This window comes from Chelonus insularis, unplaced genomic scaffold, assembly GCF_013357705.1.
Source record: "Chelonus insularis isolate UGA/USDA-ARS -01 unplaced genomic scaffold, ASM1335770v1 contig_358_pilon, whole genome shotgun sequence".
NCBI classification, from domain to species: Eukaryota; Metazoa; Arthropoda; class Insecta; order Hymenoptera; family Braconidae; genus Chelonus; species Chelonus insularis.
Window position 1 is genome coordinate 1300054 of NW_023276522.1, and position 26676 is coordinate 1326729.

Below are 26676 nucleotides of genomic sequence, written 5' to 3' on the forward strand. Positions count from 1 at the left end.
ACTCAGGTGTTCCTATACTTGAAGTAAAATAAAAAAAAATGAGAAAAGAAGGGATGCAACCTGCAGGGCGCAGGTGCGAGAATGAAAAGCGCCGGCGCCAAAGACTTCCCCCACATTCAAGATGTACAAGGCAAATCGTTTGTATGATAAAGAGGGTGAGAACTTGAGACAGAGACCTGTACATGTACGATCACGAGATCGTGCGCCTTTCCATCATAACCGGTAGTCGCCGATTCGCTCGTCGTTAAGTCTCATATCAGAGACACGTTACTTCCTGGGTATATAAAGAAAAAACCAACATTGATATTGAGAGACTAAAAAAACGTTTTAAAACAGGTCAGTTGGACACTAAATCAAAATCAATTGCACTGTGAATTTTTGTGTCTCGCGCGTGATATAAATATTAGCATTTAATCTTGTAATAATTTACCTTACACAACAGTATCGAAAAGTCTACGTTGGAATAGTGAATGAATTCATCAAACTGAGAGAGTAATACTAATTAATTCACGTCAAAGTAACGAAGCATTTATGTCATTCATCAATTATCTTATTTACTTTTTTTTCTTTCGGTTATTTAATTATAAATAGTGATATGCTATTTTTTATCAATCATCTGAGGATGAAGTAAATACCGTCACCATTGATCATTTTTATTTTTAGCATTATTAAAATACTGTCACTAATAGTAACAAAAATAAACATTTAAATAGTGATATATACCTAATTAAGTAATCTTCGTGATCTAATGATTTGAAAAAAAATAAATTATTCATTAATTACATTTATTTTTTTTTATTACAAAATGATCGTCAAAAATGGAATGAATTAATTTTTTTTTTTTTATTTGCCAATAATAAAAATAATAATTTGTAAGAAATATAAAACAGTGACAACGAATTATATTGATACAAGTAAGTGAGTTGTTGATTTTTAATTTTTTTTTGCAACGCATGAATTTATTGTTTGTGCAAGTGATTGGAATTATTGACACGAGTAATTAAAAAATAAAAAAAAAAGAGGATTTTAAATTTTATTATTTTTTTTAATACTCGTGAATTTTTATTGGTGTGATTGTCGTACCAATATAACTCTTGGTTGCGTGATTCTGAAGAGGTCGAGCTCCAGGCGATTCCTTGGTGAGATAATAAGTGCTATGGCTGTTATATTATCCATCCCCTTCGCTAGTTCGAGCGGTTTGTGCGCCCCTTGAGCTCGACCGAGCGCAAAGACCGAGCCCAGAAATGGAACGTCAATTTTCTCATTCTCTCACCCTCCTTTTTATTTCTAACTGACTCATCGAAAAATTAATAATTTTTGTTCATCAAAATTGATACCGCTTAAGACAGGTAAAGAGGATAAAAATGATGAAGATTAATTAATAAAAGAGATTAGAATAATAGCTAATATCTTTTGTAAGTTGAAAAAAACTCTATCATGTCAGTGTGATTTTATTTTTTTTATTCCATCATCATTTTACAAGATGAATCAATACACTTATGATCCGTCGTGTATTTTCGTTTGTAACAGAAAAGTAGAGAATCAGAACACGTAACAAGTGGCTCTGTTCCACCACCGGGCTTGAATCACTTGTTGTCGCGACGTACCAGCCAGTAAAAGCAGGAAAAAGCATTACGAAATATTAAAATTCTGACAGTTGAAATGTCTACACAGTTCTTCAAATATTCAAACCAACTTTTCATATATGTTTTCCTTTATGCAGTTTGCTTATTAGGTAATGGATTATTTGATTGATATCAAAATCGTGGTCTTTTTGTTGACCACAATCCACTAATTCAAATTTTTGATTCAAAATTTTTCAACTTTCTGCTGTGATAGCTTTCAAGGTCTTGGAAAGTAAAGTTCGAAGGTTAATTGAAAAAGATTTTTATTTGGTAATATAAAATTTAAATTTTGGAAGCACATATTATATTGCCATTTTCATTTATATATATTTATTGTGATGACTGTATTGCAAAATATTATGTATCGATAAGTAATAACAAAAGAACAAAAATAATAAATAACAATAAGAAGATACAGTATAGTATCTAGCAGCAGTAGTAAAGTATGAAATGGTAGTAATAGGATGGTAGTGGAAGAAGAATATGGTAAAGTAGTAACAGTCGTGAAGAAAAAGAAGCAAAATAAGTAAATAAATAATTTAGAGTAGAGCAAATGGAAGAAGTAGTGAAAATTGTTATGAACACTATACCTTAAATAATAAAAATTCCTGGTCTTCAAACAACTAGTATTTAGAGAATTTTGAGATTTTAGTAATTCCTGATTTGCATCTACAACAAAGAACTCAATTATAATCATTTTCATTTATTTTATTTGAATACCCATTGAAATGAATGGTAATAAAAATTTTAACAATTTATTGGCAATGTGTGAAAAAGGTAGATTTTTAAAAAACTTTATTAGCAGTATTAAATCGTAAAAAAACGTGAATTACTTTGAATCAAACTTTTCATGTGTAAAAAAGCTTGTTATAATTTTAAAAAGTTTTTATAGAATAAATGATATCATTTTTAAAAGTGTTCTGTTATTAAAAAATTAATGTATCTTACTGTAATTAAAATAAGCTGGATTATTTAAGTAGCATCAAATAATGTGTTCATTAAAGCAATCTAGTTCCATATGTGCTCCCAACACAAGGATTAAAAATCAAACTAATTACAATCGTTATACTCTTTGATCCTTTTTCTAACTAATACGAATCACTTGTCTGTACATTTCAATTATTAACTATTGATAAAATTCCAGGATTGGATTTTAATTTTTGAAGTAATAACTTCTTTTTTTTAGTGCATCAAAAGCATGGTATACAATCCATTTGAGTTATATGTTTTTATCTCATCGTTTATTACTACCATTCAAATACTCGATCACTCATTTTTTTTTTAAATGGTACTATTATTTATTTGTACAAGTTATAAAAAAGTTCAGTCAAAATAGCTAACTAGTTCACCCTAATTAATTAAATGCAGTTCGTTAGAATTATACATTTTTAAAGCACATTCTGCACCAACCCCCACGGCAAAAAAGGTTGTGTATAAAAAAGTAGGAAATAATTAAAGACATAATTTCAATTGGCTTTCAAATGTTGATTTTATTTGAGTATATGAATGATGTGTTCTACAAAAAAAAAAACTTCTAATTAGAATTTTTCCTGAGGCTTATTAGGAAAGCTTAATTTAAATATTTTTTTAATTAAATATATGTCTCTATTTATATATTTTAAAATAATTGTATGTCTCCATCTATATATTAATTGATTGATCAATTTATTTGTGTTTAGGATTTGATTGAGACTAGCCTTAACTTGACATCTCTCTGAATCTATCATAATTTATTCATCTTCAATCAACATTTAATTAATTTTTATTTCAAACATTGAAGTTTCCATTTCGTTATATTTCACAATATTGTTCAATAGTGTCTACAAGGTTCTGACAATGTAAAATTCCAGTTATTTGACAGACATATGCCTAGATTATGATATTCTTTCCTAGACTCCTTGACTCAAAATGGTGTTACATCTCCAGTAGAAATCAAAAGTAGATCATATCTGGCTTAACATTGAACCATGCTTGGAGATGCTCATTTAATTATGGGCCAGTAATGTGTCAATCTTATTTTTTACTAAAAAATACCTCTTGGTATAATAAATATAAACATATCTGAGGAAAGGCCTAATCAAGAACTCTTGACAAATCTGTAACTAGAATAATAAATAACACAATAAAACACAAATAAGAAGAAAGAATAAATAAAACTAATAAAAAGCTTAAGGAATTTAATTATCAAAAGCTGATTAAAAATAAAATATTTACTCATCAAGTAAATAAATCAATATTTAAATATTAATTTAGCTTTCAACTGTCAATCAATCAGCTTGACTGAAAATTATAACATTAAATATTCACAACAGAAAATGTTCATATAAAGTTGGAAAAAGCGATGCAAATGTGTTAATTTTCTGCGAGGAAAGGTGTTAAAATTGTCGCCAATTTTTTTGTTGTTGAATATATTTTTTAACGACAAAGTACTTTGGCCACTTTTCTCGTTACAGATTTGACATTTTGATTATATAACAGAGAATAATTATAGTATAAAGAAAATTTAGATATTTAGATATCATGCATTTGATTTCCTTTTATTATTAGAACATGAACTCAAGTACGCATTGTTTATATGTACACAATATATACATATTAAAACCACAGAGAAAATGTTCATACAATGATTATCGCGCGTACAATCTCAAGTAACTCTCTGCTTTAATATCGCGTGATCCGTTGAAACTTTGAGTCATAAATGCTCCACCCACCTGCACGCACATATATTTTTCGCACGTTTACTTTTCTGTCTCAGTTATTTTATTTTATGCAGCCCATAACTACTCACTATATCAGACGTCTCTAAATGTCCCAGAAAATTTACAAAGTCTATAAAAAAAAGAATACTCTCATTCTATAATATATTTGATTACTTGTCTTGACAATTATTTTTATTAATTCATAATCGATAAAAATTGATCAAAAATATTTCTTTTTCTACCATGCTGACACATTCTAAGGCTAAGCATTGATCATTGGACAGAAATTATTTCTACATTGAGAAAAAAATTTCGTTAAATGAAAAAATTTTTTATTTAATCAATAAAAGGAACTTGGAGTATTTTCAAGATAATATTTTATTTAATCTAATAATATTGTTATTTAAAATACATGTTGTCGTTTCTTTAAATGTTACGACAAGTTTGAAAACAAATTTATTCATTTGATTAAATAAAATGATTTTAATAAAATATTTCATTGTAACTATTTGAAATTTCGATGTTAATTTCCAAATGAAATATCTTTTGTATGAAATAAATTTTTTTCTCAGTGTAAAGCCCAAACTAAATGTATATATTAGTCAGCTATAACTTAGAAATAATAACAAATAATTGTTGTGACTTGGAATAGAAAGATATTTGCATGTTTATGAGCATTGTGTTGAAATTGAATTTTTAATAACAAAGTTAATCATTTCTGAGAACTGTAAGTAAAATATTGTTGCTCATAGAGATTAATGTCTCTTAGTATGATTTAACACGCAGTTGTTAACAGAGGAAATACTAGTACAGTTGATTTTATCCTGTTATTTAAATCCTGAAACAAATTCATTAGTTCAAGAATAATAAAATCGATAAAATTAATAACGGATTGGAAGTGAATGTAATTAATTTCAAAAGTAGTAACGATTATTTGTATTCTATTAATATGTTAGCTAGTACAAATAGGTTAAAATGACCTTCGATAACTTTTGGAATAAATAAATTTCTAATACAGAGAGATATATTCAGTTATAAAGATTTTTTTCAAAAAAAAAAATAGGGTGGATCAGATCAACAGATTGTTAAGGAAATTCGAAACGTAAATCAAAGAATTCATTCCAACATGAAAGTATTTTTTTTAATGGCTAAAAAATGTTGAAAGAAATATCATAATTTAATAAATAATCTATTCACCATAAATATAACATTAAAATTTATCAACAATAGAGAGAAAATATTTTTTTTATTCAACTTACAGTCTTTCTAGAAATCCTACAAATAAGTTTGGAATATTTCTAGCAATATTGGTGTTTGAATAAATCTTTTTCGTGTTATTCTCTCTGAAAAAAATACCCACCAACATTTCTTATTTAAATTCCCGACATTGTAACATTTTTCACGCTATAGTTTAACAAAGCTCTGAATAATCTATAGATGAAGATAAAGATAAAAAAGCAAAAACAGGGATTCCCATATTTTATTTCGAACGTTTTAAAAGAATCCCTTAGGGCAATTTTGAAATAAGTTGTTCAATTAATGGCATCCTCGACAGTTTATTAGATTACTTTAGTCATTAAATTAATCTTAAAAATGTGGTTTCTGTATTGAGATGGAAAAATAAATAGCAACACTCAAATACTTTGTTCATCTAGTGTCAATTAATTATAATCAATAATTGACGACTTGCTTCCCTTTTATTACGTCAACCATAAATGTACCTAAAATTAAGTTATCTTTTTGGTCATTTATCTTTCTTTTTTCATCTAATAAGGATTTTCTTTCTCATTTTCTTCAAGTAAGAAATCGTGTCCTAAATCTTTAATAAATAACGGCATGTGGCTATAAATACAGCACTCTCGTGCAACCTTTAACTATCAATCACTGCGTTTGATTTATCTCAATTTGAATTTATTCCATCATATATGAATTTTTTATTCGCTCTAGAATCCTTTGTCATTTGATCCAGCAATATTTTCTGCATTCAACTTTTGATGCTTTATTTTTCTTGTCAAAAAATATAATCTATTATTATGTCAGTTGTGTTGAATAATAATATCATACACAATGAATTGAAGGTGCGTTAATTAAATAGTGTGTGAATACGACCACGCAATATTTATCAAAGTGATAGAAAATACCACAGAGTAATTGTAAATTCTAAAGTACAATTAAAAGCTGAAAGCTAATTGTAAGAGTGTTCATTCATTGATTCTATTGATTTTTCTTTTTCAGTAGTTGAGAAGAAAAGGAAATTAATAGACGTTTGAAAATTATTAAAGTTATGTTTCATTGACTAGGTATGAGAGTACATTCATTAGTCAAATATCATAAGCATTCACTATTGGCTTTATAAAATTGTATATTTCGTTGCCTAATAAATAATAATAATAATTAATCAAATAAACCTCTTTTCAATCTGGCAACAAGATTATTCTTTAAAAAAAAAATTCATTTAAAGTACGGTTTAAATGTTGTGCCTTAAATTTTCTGCATGGGTTAAATTCTCAAGTTGCTTGGGTGAAGTAATATTTGTTGAGCTGGTTGTTGAAAAAGTGTTAAGAACTCTTATATCAAAAATGTGGAATTAAAAACTTCACTCGATGGATTATCGACGTTACACTTTTCCTGATTTACATGAAAAAAATTCTAGATACCAACAGAAATAATTTTGAAGTAAATATGAAAAATACAAGTTTTGAATTGTTGTAATCATCATATTTCCTTATCTGAGTGACTGGTATCAAGGTAATAAGTCTTATCTCGATACTTATTCTGAATAAAGCACAGATTCAGTCAGTAAAGATGATAAGACATTTAGATAGTCAGTAATATTTTGAAGACAATGAAGATTGTTTTCATCAAGAAAAATTGTGTCATAATTAAAAATTAAAGTGTTGTTAGAAACTTTTTAAATCTTGGATTAATTGATATCATTTATTTAATTATTGCTAAAATATATTTCTAATATTTATGTGGATTTAAAATTATTGATCTGATATTTATGTCAAAATATATCTGAATTTATAAGTCCTTTTTTAAATTAATACAATTACTCTAGAGATGTTATTATTCAATTTTGTTGAGAAGTTCTAATGTTTCAGACACTTTGAAATACAACTGGTGTATTATTGTATCCTATGTATCTATTCAACTCAACTTTACTTCTGTAATATCAACTAGCTGTCTTTTTCAGAATGAAAAGAGATACAATGCTTGATGAGTTCTCTTGGTATAGTGTTCAAATTCAGTTGTAAAAATTGATTTAAAATTCTTGTTCTCCTCTGAAGAACTAATTTATCTAGAATAATTAAATTAACCTCAAGCAATTGTCTTTAAAAAAAAAAAAGAAAAAGATAAAGTCTTTATCAATATTCAATGTGATTGAGTACAAAAGTTGACTGAAATATTTCGGGTTTAAATATAACTAAAAGAATTATTATTCCATAAATTATCAACATATAAAGACATTAAACAAACAATCATGTAGTTATAATAAATTTAATTATTATACTGACCTTATCAACAAAATATTTATTAATTAAAATATAAAATTTTGTATATTATAACACCCTGTCTGAAAGAAAACTATTATAAATGAAAATTAATACTATTTTTGTAGGTCAGGGTAATTTTAAATAATTCCCTACTAAAAAATGACTTGGCCTGTGCTAGGGATTACGACCCCTTAGAAAAAAACCTGATGCTTGAAGGGAGTAAAGTGAGACTTTACTCCTGGACTCCAATCATCACTAGCTATTCTCCCCTTGTCTTTACCACTTTGACATTTTTTTTTATTCTTTTGAAACACGTATTATAACGAGATACTTTAAAACCAGGATCAATTAGTTTGGATTTTTTTATTAGAGGTATTATTATTGTGGGATACTTTGTCAGACAATTGGAGTCGTGATGCTAGAAAATTTACATACCATGATAATAGTATTGTTATGTATAGTCTGAACAAAGTTGTGAATTAAAATGAATTACATTTAATATTTTATGGTAGCATATCGTTTTAAGTTCATGGATTTAACTGAGAATTAAAAATTTTAAAAAGTAATAGTAATTAAAACAAGTGTTTTATAAAATTTATTTTTTAAATTATAAAAAAATTTAAAGTTCAAAGTATTCTGATGTTTAATCATTTTGGATTAATAATATTAAATTGATTTAAACAATGTTACGAACGTTTGATAGATGTTGTAACTCAACTTTACGTTAATAACAGAGTAAGTACTCCTAGAAAAGTTTAAACCATCAAACAAAACGAAATTCAGCGACATTACTAATTTAGTTTTAAGTTTAAAAAAAAAAAAGAAGGAAGAATTTTTAAGCAGAAAGTTTTTAATTTTACCTTAAGGACCTAAACAAACTTCATTTTCTTTTGATAATTGAATTTATTACTTCATCGTCTGAGGAGAAATTTCGACTGTGTCTTACAATAAAGTGTCTTTCATTTTTCCTAAAGGACAAGTAACATAACACCATTTATGGTATATTAAATTATCTATTTTCCCGTCTATTGCTGGTCTTATAGCTTATAAACCAATAAAGAAGGAAAAACCGCTAAAACTTACGAGGAAAAGCTGTCTGCAGTTGACAACAATATTTCATAAATAAATAAGAAATATATTCTTTCAAGATTCTCTGTAGGTAATAAATGATGAAAGAAAGTAACGAGTAGTTGAAAATGAAAATAATATTTATGGGAAAGTGTTTTTCACTTAGACAATGCTCTCGGTTGTTATCAACTCTTGTATAATAATACAAAAAAATGACCTCAAAGAAATTAACGAGCAAACAGAATAGTGAATTGAAACCCGCCATTTCGCTAACGGCTGTGACCTACATTTCCTTCGTTCAGGATAATCATAGTAATGAAAAAAAGTGCGTCAAGTTTCGTGAAAACGAAACAAAGTAATGAGTAAGGATATTGATTTTTTAGTCTAGAATTTTTCTGCTCTTTTTCTTGTCCACATTTTAAAATTCAATGGTTTATTTCAAATCCATCAAAAAAAAAAATGAACTCTTGCTTATGAAATTTTTTATTTGGCTCATGTAAAAAAAATTTATTCCAAAGCTTCATGAAAATGTTCTAAACATCATACACAATAGAACTTTAGAGAAATATTTTTAAAAATACTTAAATAAAAAATAAAAATAAATTTTTAAATGTTGGTTTATGTCAATACACTGAAAGTGTTTTTAATAACATTGTTAATCACTTTTACCTGCATTAAAATTATACACTATAATTTGTAGAATTTTAAAAGTTAAAAATTTTAAAAAAAATTTTACTTTTATTTAAGAACTTTGAAATGTAATTTTTATTTATGTTTGTAAATAAAGTAATTAATAGTTTAGTTGATAGTGATTGAAAGTATTAAATAAATTTTTAGCCAATTTTAATAACCATTTCTGTAAACAATAACTAGATTAATTACTAGAATTCATCTTCCAATTTCTGATTTCGACATAGTTTATTGATACAATTTCATGACAATTAATATCGCACTTGTTTACAGTTGTGGACTGGTAGTATAGTAAGTAGTTTCAGTAAATACATTTACATTTGTGATAATATTTATTTACTATTCAATATTTATCAAGACATTTGTTTACTAAAAATTAAACATCAATTTCTGTAGTGCTTATAAATAGAAATTAATTCAGAAAATATTTTTTTTGTCTAAGAGAATTTTAAGAACCATGTAAATTTATGTAAACAACTACGGTTGAGTTATGATGATTTAATTACATCAATGCAAATTTTTATAGTCAGAGGTGTCTGAATATGAAAAACATTTTCAGACGTTTAACCAAATAATAATTAAAATTGTAGCAAACCAAACAATGATAGATAAAAAAGGGGATTTTATAATGTTGTCTATTTCAAAAAAATTAAATAATTTTTTTATCATTAAAAATATTTTTTACATCCTCTAAAAGTTAATATCCATTATTCTGCAAGGGTTTTAACGCATTCATTTTTAGAAAACCAAAAATATAAATTTCAATATAAAAATTATTTTCACATTGATTTTCAATTTTTTTATTGTCAGAATAATTAGGAATATTTGTTGATAAATTGATCAAACATTGAAATCAAAGGTGACTTCAATGCATGTCATTGTTTCAGAATATAAAAAAATGTCAATCTCTGATGTGAGTGCCACTAGAAAATCATTGTATATTGTATAATAATATATAGCACGGAATTTCCCAAGTTGCATATTACGTTTAGTGCAATATTATGGTACGTTATGTACATTAAATACAGCTCGTGGGAGCGAAAATTCATCCTGATTTGCGAGGTAATGACTAAATCCCGATGAGCGAATTTAATCGTAAACCACGCGATCGCGGAGTCTTGCAAATTGCCTATAATTTACCTTGTCTACATATCTATACACAATCAATCACTTCTATTTTAAGTTATCCGATTGATTTTCTAAATATATACTTCATTTCTATATTATTATTGTAATTATAAAAAAAAAATATAACACGTTATGAATTTATTTAAAGTCCATATTTTGTTATTTCATCACTCTAGCAAAATTTTTCTTTGATGGTTTATTCATTGTAAGAATTATTCTGCTTGATTTAAATGCTTGTAATTCATGAATAAATTATCATACTAACTTGTCCAATCTCCAGTAAAAATTTCCAAACATGTATGACCTTTACTGACCAATTTCAGTTTCGATTACTATCAAAAATTGAGACAAATTATATTGATATCATTGAGGTTAAAGTGATAAAGGAAATAGCTGAAAGATGAGAAAATAATACTTGGAATTTAGTCAGGTTCAATATATCTTAATAGAAAAATTGATTTCTAGTTATTTTATTCCAAAGGGATAAACTCCCTAGAGAAACTACTTTTATTATTTTACTTTTTTTCATCAATTGATAATCAATGGCACTTTTAAAACGAGAAATTAATTAAAAAATATGAAATTTATTGCAACGAGCTTATTTAATTTAGTAAAAATGAAAAAAAAAAAAAAATTCAAACCAGTCAAATAAAAAACACTAAAGTGAACATTTATTTTCCATGTTGAAAATCAAAAGTGACTCTTTGCACTGTTAGCTCATAGTTGGTTGACAGTAGACATACAACAATACAATAGAAAATTAAAGGGAAAAGTGTAACTTCCAAAGTTCACTCCTAAATGTAATTTAATATTTGTGTTTATATCTTTGAAAGCTTTTTAAGTGTATAAAAAATAAAAAAATACGATTCTCAGTTTGTTATTTTTCTTTTTGCAATTTTTTTCAACATCTTAGGTTCTGACGTAATAACTGTAAAAAATGAAAGAACTTTAGTAATGAATTCCCAATAATAGATCTGTACTTTTCTCAAAGAAATAAATTCAGAAAACTCTAAAGAAAAATTTCAAATAATTTATTAGCTAGGTTGAATGTTTTTTTTTATTAGATCAATTTCTTTTACAATTTACAGAGTAAAGAATAAGATTCGAATCTTGACGTAAACTTTTAAAGCTCTAAATATCTTAGGAAAGGAAGGAAGGGATTTAAATCTCCTCCTGCAAATGCATAAGTTTAAGGCTTTGGTTGATCTTTAGTATTAAAGTTATAATAAAGAGACAGAAAGTAGGATGACATTTATTTCAAAATTCTTTTGCTGAAATATGATCAATACTGTTTACTATTTGGTTTCGTACATTCAGCATATGAGAGAGCTATTTATAACATGAAAATTTTATGTGGTGATGGTAGCATGTCATATTAGTAACTTCACACAACTCTAACTGTAATTTGGAAGTTCAATTTGATCAGCTTCAAACCATGAATAAATTCAAACTATGTATTAATATTTATTATTCCGTTATATCAATAAAAATAACTATTACCCCTGGTTTTATTTCTTTCCAAGTTTAGTTCTATCATTTAATCATCATAAAACAATTTAAGAAACACAAGTACATAAATACTATAGAGTTTTAAATAATTATATCCACTTTCTGCTGGAGTAACTTCTGCTAATCATCATCTAATTTATTACAATGTTGATTTACTTGTTGATGACTTACATATCATCAGTCTACATGCTACTGAATTTTTCACCAAAGGTATTATCGTTAGATTGATTAAGAAAAATCTAGACAATATTATTGACTAATGAAGAAAATAGAAACATATGATTCACCTGGAAACACTTATCATGATGTTATGTCTGCTCCATAGATCTATTTATCATTAATGGTTTCACAACTACAGTCAGTAAATAGAATATTTGTTCATTTATCATCAATAATTAAAAAAGAATATATACTTCATCTTGTGCAAAAGTATTTCCTGCTAATTTAATATAATTATTGGAATATTTCTAAATTAATTGTTTATCTAGAAAAAAAAACAATGATGCTTTTAATTTATTCTTGGAGATTTATTGTGTAAAGAAGTGTTAATTATTCTCACATTGTGCAACTAGAGAGATATTGCATAGAATCAGACAGATTTAAGAGTGTAAGCAAAGGAATGCTAGAAGGAATCTTGAAATACCACTAAAACAATCTCTCGTTGGCTTTAAGTGTAAGAAAATATTTAAAATTCTTTGAAAAACTACGCTTTAAGTTATGGTAGACAGAGTAAAGCTTTTTTTTTTTTTTTAATATCAAAAGATTTACTTTGAAGTTGAAGTGAACCTGTCACCAAGTTTACTTCAATTTCAAAGGCACTCTTATGCATTTTAATAAAAAATTATTACTTACTAAATTTTTTATTCTATTTTCTTGACTTTGATGACTTCTGAATCAGTTTTTTTTCAATCACTCTTAATTCTTTGAATGCAACTTAGCAGTTGGATCTCTATGATTTTAAGTCTTTTCCATCAGATTTCTTTTTTCAAAGATCAACAGTTGCTCATAGAATCCAAAGAATAATTTTGAAAATAATCTAGTGTATTCTAAAAAAATTAGAATAGCAAAGCAGTAATTCTTCTCGTATAATTTATTTCATTCTTCCATTTTCCTTGAATATTTCTCTGATACAAATTTTTTCTCCAACTTCTAATCAACATTGGAATATATATTTTATCATCCAGTTCCAACTTTAAACGAGAACTATTTCAACTCTACCAAGAAACAGCTTTATTCTCTCTAGAAATTCAAATGACATACACTAAAAGTCCCAAGGTTGTCACAACGCTTGCTTAACATGTTGTATATTTTAAGTTGAAATTTTAAAAGAAACGTTTCTTATTCTAGTATTCAATCCTTTGAAGTTTCAGTAAACTTGACAAATATTTTATATTATTCAGTATTGATGAAAGATAGATAGGGGGAAATTGTTGACTTTTCTTATTTATTTAATTTTTTCTTCCATCACCTGTACCTTTCCCATTTGCTTTCCTTAGTCAAACTCGTACGTGATCTCTAGAGTTACCCAGGTGTCACCCTGGGCAATGTTACTTCTAGGAAGGCAAGGTCTCTTTATACTTGAACCACTTTCCTCTACCCTTGAATATTTTATCAGTGTATACTGAGTAGGGTGAACTGACGGTAAAAGTTGTTATAGTGAAGCATAAGCTACCGTTTGATGACCTTTGGAAGATGAATTAAAGCTATTTTGCCGCAAGGAAGATGCTAGGTTCTTGTCGGCTGTAATTGCTCAGTCTAAATGAAAGCTCGTGGCTCTTCATGGTACAAAAAGCATCCTGGCTCTTGAATTTGCACCATCGCTACAAGAATCAGGTGAAAATTAATCTTCCTTTATAGTTTAGTCTAAGGGAAAATTAACTCACATGTGCCTGACCATAAAAGTACTTCACTACTGGTTCTATTTCCGCCTGGGGAAATGGATTGGAATAACATAAGATAAAAATTCTTCAATCAAATTCAACTGATGTCCACAATAATAAGAACAGTGTCAGTTATTGGAAAATTTTTATCAAATAAATTTATTTCTTCTAATCAAATAAAAAAGGAGTCAATTTTGTAACAAGGTTTTTTTTTGGCTGAGATGATTTGGTTTAGTATGAGATAATTTTAGATTATATTCCTTATTATTTTTATTTCTTTCATAGTGACTTTCTAATAAATAAACTCCCTCTACAAATGGGTGAACATGCTTATCTTTAGAAAGTACAAAAATAGTTTACACCTGTAACATCGATCCTCACTTTAATATAATTGCATATTATTTACAAATAATAAAAATCATTAAATTCATTTTTGTATTCGAATTGATAGTCATACTCAGAAATAATATTCATCTATTTTTACACAAAAATAAACATTATAAATTTTAAATATATTCACAAGGATACTCAAAAAAATGAATTAGATTAAATATAAAATTATAATCTAGGTAAATCCAGACGTAGATACTTGTTTTTTGATGTAAAATGAATAATTAAAAGCTCAAGTGTATGTTAAGAAAGCTTTAAGTAATGTATTCGATCATTTTTATAGAATTTATTTTATATTTGATCATTATCCTTGACAGAAAATAATAACTATTATTACCATGCAATCAGTTAAATGTTAGATTAAAGATAATTGAACTCAGTAATTAGGATTGACATTGATTAATAAAATCTGTCTAGATTGTAATAAGGGCGTGTTCATTGTGACAATGTGCATTACATTATTAATATAATATTATTTCATCCACCGAGTGAATTAATAGCTGCATGCTTATGATGAATTTAAGTACTTTGTTTTATGTAATAATTCACTACAAATGTATTCATTCCATTGTAAAGGATAATATGCAATTCAAATGTTACAAACTCCATCTTATAATAACTCTTTCTCGTATTTTTCATTTTAATTCATATGAAAATAAGCAGAAGCAAACAATGGAGTTCAATTATACTCAAGCAATATAACATATTTCAAATACTAATGTTAGTATTGAGTTAGAGGACCAGAAAAATGTGATGAAGGTCATTTCATTCCACTCACGTCTGAAACTTGTACACGACTGGCGTTGACTTGTAATATTAAGTATTGACATTAGCACTGTATCCAGCCAGTGAACGTCATCTCCACAAAGGGATCGATAATGCTCGATTTATTTTAAGGACTTTATATCAAAATTCTACCATCTTATCAAGCTTTCTATTTAAACATATTGATATAATCGTAAAGTTGATTGCAGTAATAAATTCTAAGAATGTTAATTGTTGATTATCATAAAAAATTATCTCTGATGATATATAGAAGATGTCAAAAAAGTTGGATCCACATATAGATTCAGTTTTATCACTGAGGAAAATATTTCTTAAAAATAAACCTGGACGACGAACTTTTTCATTTATTAAAATCAGTAATTATGTCATCTTTTGTTTATAATAAATTGCCATTATTATAAACAATACACCATTTTCGAATCACATCAAGCTATTTATAACAATATTTTAATCATGGTAATGGTCATTCAATAAATTAAAACTATCTTTAATTGTTTATAACAAATTAAAATTTTTATAAACAATTTATAATTGTTTTTAAGTCATGTGAAATCATTACCATAGTAGAGCTAAATGAAACAGTGATTTCCTTGTAGATCATTTTTACTTACAAATTTTCACATTTAGGAGAGATTTTCTAAATTTTTGTTGCTAATACCTACATTATTCATACGAGTTAATGACTTGTTTCACTATTTTTGGTATAGCCATGTTCATTTTCAGTTTGTTACTTGAGGAACAAAATATTCATTACTGCAGAGCTTTAGATCGGTAGACGAGGAAAACTCCATGATAAACAGAGACAGAGGGATAGTTAAATATGTAAAATAGGGTTGACCAGGGCAAAAGTTTCCCAGTTGATGTGTTGACTTTTTTATTTGTTTGAATAATGATCAACTCTATTTATATGGTCATTCTGTATTAAGTAATATTTCGTTTAATTAAATATTAAGCAACGTACGTCCATAGAATATTAACTAGTTGACATGAAAACCTTCGGGGATGAAAGATATTTTAAACATAAAAAATGTCTTGACTTAAATAAGAAATTATTAAGAAGAAAAAGAAAAAACAACATTTTTTTTAATAAGAAAACTCTAGTATCAGAATTTAAGCAGAAGATTAATAATGATACTTTTATTTTTCTATTATGTTTGAAACTTTCTGATAATAAATTATATTTTATTATTGTATTCCCATGTAATATATCTGACTGTCAATTTATATTAAAAATATAATATATTTTGTTTTTAAAAAAAGTTTTCATGTCGAAAAGTTAAATTAACAACATTCCCCTCAATACCTAACAAATGCATGGTATCATCAATTACGAATATGATTTTAGTCAAGTGCATCAAATTCTTGTTTATCGATATTAAATTGGACAATCTCGCAATGAAAATTCAATTATTCAATGTATGTAACTCCATGAACCATTGAATCATGCGAATTTTCAATTAATATATCCACCAATAGATCAATGTTATCATCCTAGAAATGCGTCATGTGATCACTGGATTTAATGTTACTATGAAGTTATTTGTCATACTACTTTCCACCAATTCTATTATCTGATTCTTATCAAATGATTTTATCAAAAATCCTTGCTAAAAATTAGTTATATTTATTATACAGGTAATATAACAGTATCAATTTGCTGCAACGTTGATGAATATTTTTGGTAATTGAATTAAAAGAGACTGAAATAAAATCAAGGAACTTGTGAATATTTTTGATGTAACAATGATAGAAAGTATTTAACGAGCTATAGTATTCAGCTTTTGGCATTGATCAGAAAGTTCGATTGAATGACCACTTCAATCTCAATTTCAAAGGACTTCCAACAGCATCATCATTAAAGGGAGAGAGAGATCTTCAACTGCAGGTTGTGGTTAGACTTTGTAATGGCTTTGCAATGAAAAGGATCACTAAAATCAATGATGAACAATAGGGAATCAAAAAGTTAGCAGAATGATTGAAAATTTTGCTGCTAATATGGAAGAAAAAAGATCATCTTGCTAGGATCATACCACCAACTTGTTGATTGTTATTAAGAGTATTAAATTATAATAGAAGAATGTTTGTGAGAAACAGAAATCACACATGCATTTTTTAACCGGATTTTCTTGGGCTTCTTTTAAACTAAAATCAATTTACGAGCCACAGAATAATAAAGTTACTCAAGAGAAAATAATGAATTGAATCACTGTTGAATCTTAATTAAAGCCTTTTTTAAAGAGCTTAAGGTAAGCTATACCTGCAGCGAATTTTATGATGATGAGCTTTTCTTTATTATAACTTGATGGATTGAAAATGATGTTATAATTATACTCAGGATAAAATAATTTCATCCTCAACTTTATTATAAGATAAAAGTTGATTAAAGTTTAGATATTGTTGATTAATTATTTCACTAAAATAAAAATAAAATACATTTTTAGACCCATGTATCTTATTATCCATAAGTTGGGTATTTGATTAACTGAAACATATTGATGTTGTAGTAGTTAGAACAGATGAAACTCCAAGATAAATCTGCTAAACTATTTCCAACTTATTTAAAGGTATACAATTATTTATATTAATTTATATTTATAATTCATGAAAATGAACTCTGAATAAAAAAAGCTCTTCTATTTAAAAAAAATTTAATTCACAATAATTGGATATCACATAAAAATTATCACAGATTTATAAAAGTTTGTTTATAAACTCTACAAAATTATTGTATTGTGTATTCAACAAAATGTAACAAATGTAATAATCATCATTTGGTTTAGCAATGTTCCTTCAAACATAAAAATAGTAAAACAATTACTCTCCTGTTTCAATTGTTTTAGTTTTTTATTGTGTTATTGTTAAAAAACCATTGCTAGTTTGCAAAGTTATTTGATTTATAAAGGAAATAAAATTAAAACCCAGTAATAATCGTTTTAAAGTTTTACCTACTGCTTATCACTAATTAAAACTTTGGAGATGTTGGTTTTGGTGACATTTGTGAAAATAAAGTACTACTGATCAGTAAGTACTGGACATCTGAATCTCTAATCCAAGTTTAATGTATATTTTCGAATAAACTATGATGGTTTTTAACATGAAAAATGAAGCATAATAAAAAAGTAGATTTTATTTTGTTTTATCTTCTAAAAAGTTTCTTTAAGTTTAGGTATTCATACTCAAAAAAGATGTAACACCAAAAGAGTAAAAAAAATTTAACCTGTGGACTTATCACACAGGAGTTTTCAAAACTCGAATCCAACTTCCGCGATCATTTTACAACAATGTAATGCCCCTAAGTTGGAAAATTCAAGTTCCTTTTCCTGTACTTTTGCATGAACAATCTAACAGAAAAGAAAAAAAGGTAAAGAAAGAAGGAAAAATAGTAGTCATTATCATTATTGACTGTTTTTATCTCACACATTTGTGCAAGATAGAATAGTCTGGAATTTTTTATCTCGAAAATACTTCCAAACGAGTGCAATCAGAATCCTTTATTTTACCTTTTTTTTTTCTTTCTTTTCTGTATTTCTTCATCTGATTCCTTTTAACAATGTCTAGGAGCATTGAATATTCAAATACTCAAATACTTGTGTATAATTCACGCTTGCTGGAAATTACATCCTGAGTTTTCAAGTATATAAAAAAAAAGACCATGCTTTATCGATTATCAAAGCCGATAATGGATATCACAAAAAACTCGACAAAACAATAAGGTAGATGTTTGTATTGTAGTTATGTTTATTCAGATAAATTGTAACTAAAGAAAATAAACAAGAACCCATGGGATATAAAAATAAAATAGAAATCAGAGGGAACGCAGATAAACCAAAATTAATGTGAAGTGAAGGGAATAAGCTTCAAAATATTAATCACAATAAAAAAAGGAATGTTTTATGATGAAAGTTTTATTACATTTTGCTTACTTGATTAGTAAGTTTTATATAAAAATTTGATTGGTATCCGTTCGTCTTAATCGAGTTAAATTTTATAATATTTGCTATTTTTTTAATATTCTTTAATGGAAAATTTCATTAGTTAAAAGCAAATATCGTTTTGTATCAAACTTGATTCAATGAAATTATTAATAATGGAATGCTATGATTTATCGATGTAATCATTTATAGAATGGAAAAGAAAATCAAAAAAGATATTCATTGAAAGAATATTAAAAGATACTCCCACAACACATCTCTTATTTATTTTATATTTATTAAATATAAAGAAAACAAATGTAGAAGAATGTGTTATTTAGACTACATCACAGAGGAAATTTTAGTCTTCTTTGTCATCTTGAATTTTTCATAATGATAGAAACTCCTTAATTAAAGTGTAAATTAAAATTTCGAGTTGGCAACAATAAATGTAAACTTTAATCAAAGTACTTCTATTGTTCAACATTTAAAATAAGTTAATAAAGAAGTAAATTTGAAAGAGAAGACTTTTCATGTTCTAAATAATTTACACAGTCTTCAAAAACTTTATTGCTCACTTGTATTAACTAAATGCTTTTGAAGAAAATAGATGGTGTCCATCAACGAGTTTATTACAGAACTTGAAATTACTCGAGGTTTTTCATCCTCTGCAAGTAATAAGAAGTAATGTTCAGAAAATTTATTGTATAATTCATGAAATTAATGTACAGCTAATTAATGTTACTGTAAAAAAGAAAGAAAAGTATTACAAGATAATTGAGAATTAAATATTGTTATTCAAATAAAATACTGATAACTCGACGACCATGATTGAGTATTTTAATTTTTGAAGGAATTTAATTATTCGATTTTAATACATTAATTTATTGGCATCCTAAGTAAAATCTTCTATTGAGTTTCTCTTCAAGTCCCTTGAGGTTTTCATGGAAAATGTAACACATGCTACAGCTACTCAATGACTGCCTAATTGGGAAAACCTCATAAGCTCCATGTTAGTCTGAAGTTTAACTTCTAAATCTAAGTAGATCCGGGTTAGTTTCACAGGCTTTAGATGAACTCTAGGCTAACAATGGATACAGCTATAATTAAAAACTGTTCTAATCAAAATTGAACATTGAATATTGATTGAAATATTTTCATGGTTTAGGTCGAGTTTTTAATACATATTTTAGAACATAAACTATCTTTATCAATATGATTATTACCCTGGTAGCTAGATCTTGATGATGGACTTGCTCAAATCTTCTTGAAATGTTGGATTCAACAATAAGCCTTTACTAGATGTGAGCAAGATTACTATCAGAATAAAAGTTGTGCTGCTAAAGATACTAAAGAAAATGCAAAATTTCAAAGAGTTGTTGTAATAAGGAAAGATTAATGGCGTTTTTGAAATTGGAGCCCACGAGCAATATCCCTGGGTGAGTCTAAAGCAAAGTGTATAAACGTTATCAGTTGCCTGTAGATATAGGGTTTGTTTATGGAGATAATGTAAATATCTTTATAGTAGCAAACAAAACAAGGGTGGAAATCGATATCTTCTATCTTCAATTATTTTTACAGTCATCTCATCAATAGAAATAATTTAAATTACCTATTAAAGAGTTGTTTTTTAACGTAACAAAGTGATCAAAAAGTCGTATTTTACTAGCACCTACTCATTGTCACCAATGAATATCAACATAAGCAATAAATTTTTCTGAAGACGTTAATCTTCTAACTTTATTTTCATTGAACCAGCAAAGAATTCAAATTCAGTTGATAAAAAATTGCTCAAGTTTGCATCTGAATGGAGGTGAAATCGATGCGATAATTAGAACCAAAGATCAATATCTTTCCAGTTAGGAGCAATTAAATAGAAACCGATAGCTAAGTTGAGATATAACTAATGAGGAATCAACGAAAAAAAACGACCTACGTATATGATAACAATCGTGATGAAAAGGTGTTAATCTTGTAACGCTTGAAAAATCAAGATTCTGATCTTTCACACCTACATCATTTAATCAAGTTTTTCTTTGTTTTGTAATTTTATCTCGTGGATAACTTTATTACTTTCATGCCATTTTTTTATAATAAACATTTCGAGTATTTTTTATTCTTCTATTTCAAGGTAGTACTTTATTAAAAGATACAGCAAATCTCCAAAGAGGCCAAAGAGAATTGAACTTTACAGTACTTCTAAATTCAAGCATTATTTTTGATGATTAGTTGAATCAAATGAGTTTTTTTTAGATGATTAAGGCTGACTTTTCTAGAATGTCACGTCATTTTTATATCATCAGTTATCACGTGACCTCTAAATTGCATTAAAACTGTAAATGGCATCATGCTGACTGGATCCTTGAAGCTCTCTTGAGAGTGTCTTGATAGGGTTGAAAGGATTCCAGGAGATTTGGTCCAAAAGAGTAACCATATTTACTGAAGATCGTGTGCTCCTTGTAATATGTAATGAGATGAAGTTTGCTACTAGGTTGATGCTTTCTATGAATTGACATTTCCCTTATTTACTCAAAGATACAATTTGTTTACACTTGTTTGAGTACATTTTCTACTGAGGTGAGCTTTATTACTTGTGAGTACGATGGGTGTAAATAAAAAAAATATTGTCGTAAATATTTTATACTCACCAATAACTTAGTTCAGAATATATACTTGAGGTAAGCTCAAAATTTTCTCATAAAATTTTACTATTTTGTTTGATAGTTGATTATTTGGAAGAAAAAAGTTACACTTCATATTGAATAAATTTATGATGGGAATGAAAATTTCTGATCATAAATTCAAACGACATTGCGTTTTCAATCTTGAAAGATTCTCTAGTGATATAAAAAAGAAATTTAAGCTTTTAAAAAGCTTAATTCATGTAGATTTAGTTTAAATCTAAATTAAATAAACGATAATATTTGAATATTTGAGTCATAAAGATAAATTTATGGTAAAAATGATCAAGGAAAATTTATTCCGTCATGAAAATTTTTATCATGCGACAAAGTAATTTACATTATGTAACTAAATAAAATTCAGTATGATCGTACAATTACTATAAATTCTGAGGTAATTTTGATGATATAAAAACCAATTTCTTTATTAACTCATGTTAAAAAAAATTTTAACTCTTGATATGTACTTTAAAATAGATAATGAATTTCACTGAAGACAGTGTATGCATATAATATATATTTAAAAGCTTCAATAAAGCTCACAAAACACTTCAACATTTGAACATCGATTATCTTATTACTGTTGCTTATTTATGAGACACTCTATGTTGAATGAACTTTAAATATTTGATTTAAAAATATTTTAAAAACCTGTAAACTTGAAGTAAAGTGTTCTAGACTTTACATCATGTGTACATAAAAATCTGCTATTTAGCAATTTCACTTGTTGCTCTAAAAAGCTGGATGATAGAGAAATTTACGTAATCCTGTTCCTATTAGCATGCTGATAAATTAACTAGGGTACCAAATTGAATATTTTTAGATGTGTCTTTCTTATAAAACATTATGTAAAATACCAAAGATGTAATATTTTTTAACTCAAAAATTTATGTGAATATATGATTTTTCACATTTGACTAAAATATACTTTTTATATATTCCAAAATGTATATGTAATAGCAAATGTATTCTTATGAGTTTAGAATAATGCTCCACTTCGAGTGCATTGGAATAAAACAATCATGTAAATTCTCAAGCAGTTATACTTTTAGATATTCCAATAATACAGTCGCAGTTCATTGGATGATAATGATGATCTGGCTAATTTTATATTCAAAATATTATCTCAGGAGTATGAGTTATTCTGATTTGACATACACTTGCAGAAATGTTTCATCACTCTAGCTATATCTGGATGAAGGAAAGTTATAAGTTTTTTACTTCACCTGAATTTTGTTGTTAAATAGTTAAATAAGTAAATTGTCAGTAAATTGAAAACTGAGAATCCAACAGAGTTCAAATCACATTATTATGATTTTATTCCACGTTTCCAGAAACATATATTGGAACCATATGCACGTATCTAACATTTTCCAACATTTTAACCATACACTCTGGCAATTACAATTCTCGAACCATTGTTAAACAACTTCTGAACGTATATTACGTTGAATAACTTAACCATTTCAAATATCTACTCGATTTAGCTCATTTTCTTGACACCTCTGCACAATGTTCCTTTAGGAACAAAATTAAATACGAGATTTAATTCAACAAATAAATCATAGCAGCTTGAAAGATTCCTTTCCTGTGTGTTAATAAGTTGAACATATATCCTAGAATTAAATTTTATGTAGCAAATGTATTGATCAATAATACCCAAGTTTAATATGACTGCATTTTTCTATTTTACAATGCAAGTTGTATAGAAAAAAGCACTCTTTGATGTTGAAAATATTGAAGCAAAAGTAACATACAAATTCAAAAGAAATTCTAAGAATAAATTTTTTAAATGTTCAAATTATTAAGAAAAATGTCAACGATATTTTTCATTTCATTATTATTGCATAACTTTTCAAATTTTTTATTTTAAAAAACTCGTACTAAACTTGAACAACTTTCTTTTGATTGTATTGAATTATCTATAAAACTTATGATGAATGAAGGTTAAACTATATTGATTGGACTTTTTTTTTAGAAATTCAGGGAAATATTTTCAAGTAAACTGATGGAAGAGGATGTTTAAAATATATTACTTATTCATTTGGAAATAATATTAGCTTTACTTATTACTTTCAAGTTTGTTTTTCAGCAATTGTAGACAAGTTTTTGAGTGGCTGGACAATTGTTTGTCATCAACTATTTTCATGTTGATATAGTCTTTTCCTTCTAGCTGTTTTTGATAAGAGCTTTATTAAATTATGACGAACTTGTTTAATAAAACCTTACTACTTACTCTTGGTAAAGCTAGCTAGATTTTGGTCTTGATGATCATGATGATGAACAGTCTCCAAACTTCTTATAATTTTTGATACCTGAAACATAATTTGATAGTTTTGATGATTGACACACTATTAAACGTAATTATTAGAAAGCTTTGTTTTTTGATATTCAATTTAAAAAACAATACAAGAAACAAACAATGAATAAAAAAAATTGAATATTTTAATCAATATTTTTTCCACCAAATAACCTAGATGAAAGCAATTCGAATATTGTCAAACGGCTTTTTTGTTACTGGGGAGTTGCAACAAATGGCACTCCCTTGTGACTTAAAGCTCGAGTAAGAAAGAAATTGAGAAAAAAGTGCACATGCATTGGATGAATTTAGTGGAACAAATAAAAAGCGATTGAACGACAGACGTCCGCACAAACCTTATATTGAATTCCCACTGCGTCGTCTATAGTTCGTCTTAGTACTCTTCAGTTTTTTCTTTTACATCTTAACCATTTTTATTCTAGAAACGTCTTGCCAAGTTGAAGGTTTTATAAAATATTCAATTGACAAGTAGAGGAATAAATCTTAACTAAAATCAACTATTTGGGAAAAATTTCGTCTAAGCATATTTATTTATAACTTCCATTTATCTTTAATTTTTTTTACTTCCTTGAGTAAATGAGATAACATGATCTCCAAAGTAAACTTGAACAAACGTTCATTGGATAAAGAGCGAACTATATAAGTCTACAATTATGAGATTTTTCAAACGTATTGCATTAAAGATAAAACAAGTAAATTTTTTTAATTATTTCATGTTTGATTTTTAAATAAATAGATTAAAGAATTTTAGACTTAATAACTAAAGCTCTTAGCAACCACCAGAAAGGAAAGATTAATAATTAATAAACGGCAAAGATTAATTTTTACCATCTTTCGTTTTAAGTTTACTGAATTTTTGATAATTTTTTTTTTTAAATTTTTATCCATGTACTTGAAATAAAATGTATGAAGGTTTGAAATAAGACTATCAATTACAAAATCCTCTAATAAATTATTTCAACTTATTCAGTTTAACTGTCTAACTTTTTTTACCGTGAGTCTCACATATTTCATTCCCACCCTATTTATAGAAAATTATTCAATATTTTTCATCTGATTTTCCCATGTAATATGTGTTACAGGTATTCTCCAGTGTAAAGTTATATTTTGTCTCAATTTATGGTGCACCAAGGTTTATCACTATGAAATAACTTTCACCCCTCTTGTGTAAGACCAATCTTACTTTTTTATGAGGCAATTTTTACTTTTTTATTCTTTTTATGCAGATGCCATTTCATAGAGGAACAGTACAAATACAATATTTATGAATAACTGTGTTGCATTGAACAAAATATGCAAATAAAATTAACCAACGATAAATTAATGAGTAAAAATAAAATTAAAAATTTTTTTAATCTCTCTCTCTCTCTCTATGATGTAAAATAAATTTAAATTTGAGATAAAAGTGAAAAATATTTTTGCTCATTAAAAAAATTTTTTCATATCAAATATTTAATTCTAAAAAAAAAAAAAAATGAAATACTCTAGAATGATAAAAAGTTAATTTTTAAATATTTCCCATCAGAAGTAAGGAAATGAAATGTATATAATCAAATAGTTAATCAAACACAGCATATTTGTTCACACCATCTAACCTCTAAGGCGTCCATATATTTTATTTATTATCGTCTTCATTATTCAGTCACTTAGCACTTAATATTAGTAATAATTCACTCGATTTTTATCAGTACACCATTTTTTCTAATCCATCAAAAGATGAAAAAATATAATTACTACAATTTGATTGAAAACTTAGAAAGTCCATTAGCAACAAAAATTTTAAAACTTTAAGTTTATATTCTCCTACTTTCATGAGTCTTGAAACTCAATCATCATTATTTATATTTTCTTATCAGCCTCAGAAACATGTTGTTTGTTTACATTTACTGTATCTGTTTCGTACTGTACGTTATTTAATACAACACTAACTTGGTCCAATAAATGTTTTATATAAACTTTTATCAATAAAAGTTTCTCTATTATTTTCTATTCTTCTATTGTTATCTATTCTGAACAATTGTATTGTTACAATATTTATCACATCATCAATTCTATTAAGTAGCTGATGGAATGTTTGTTGCATATTAAATGGTATCAAAAGAAAAATTAATATCACTATAAAAAAATGACTGCGTAAAATGATCGAAGAAAATGAACATCTGGGTAAGTAAAAGATTTCCAAATTGAAAAGAAAAAAAAAATTAAATAAAAACTCCCCCACCTTTTGTGTGAAAATACATGACGCACTATCTCATAATTCTCCAAACCGGAAACCATCCATTAGTGCCTTAGGGAATGACGATGCTAGCAGCCAGGTCTGAGTAAGAAACGCAGTAGTAATACGTCGTGTTACAAAATAATACACTCATTCTAGTTCGATACTTATCATTATATAATTAAATTGACCTTTGATACTCATTTTATTATAATACACGAAAAAGATGTTTGTAAACATCCATGTCAATCAATCATAATTAAGGTTATCTAGATTT

At 26.8% G+C, this 26676-nt stretch overlaps 1 protein-coding gene and 1 long non-coding RNA gene across 4 annotated transcripts in view; one reads left to right on the plus strand and one right to left on the minus strand.

The window, feature by feature from the left end:
* The first annotated feature begins 204 nt into the window (after positions 1–204).
* LOC118066941 (leucine-rich repeat-containing protein 70-like) overlaps positions 205–26676 on the plus strand; it is a 33536-nt gene continuing 7064 nt past the window's right edge. Inside the window, exon 1 of one of the 2 annotated variants that reach the window (XM_035083393.1) lies at positions 205–336. The gene's annotated coding sequence lies outside the window, so the exon portion shown is untranslated. Of the gene's footprint in view, positions 337–26328; positions 26348–26676 lie in introns of those variants that run through there. The other variant, XM_035083397.1, reaches the window with a different exon arrangement.
* LOC118066943 (uncharacterized) lies at positions 23908–26532 on the minus strand. 2 transcript variants are annotated; one of them, XR_004690303.1, is made up of 3 exons: positions 26406–26532; positions 24101–24179; positions 23908–24037 (listed from the first exon to the last, which is right to left on the minus strand). It is a non-coding gene; the product is annotated as an uncharacterized lncRNA (long non-coding RNA). The 2 variants fall into 2 exon arrangements; XR_004690304.1 differs by lacking the exon at positions 26406–26532 and adding an exon at positions 24520–24834.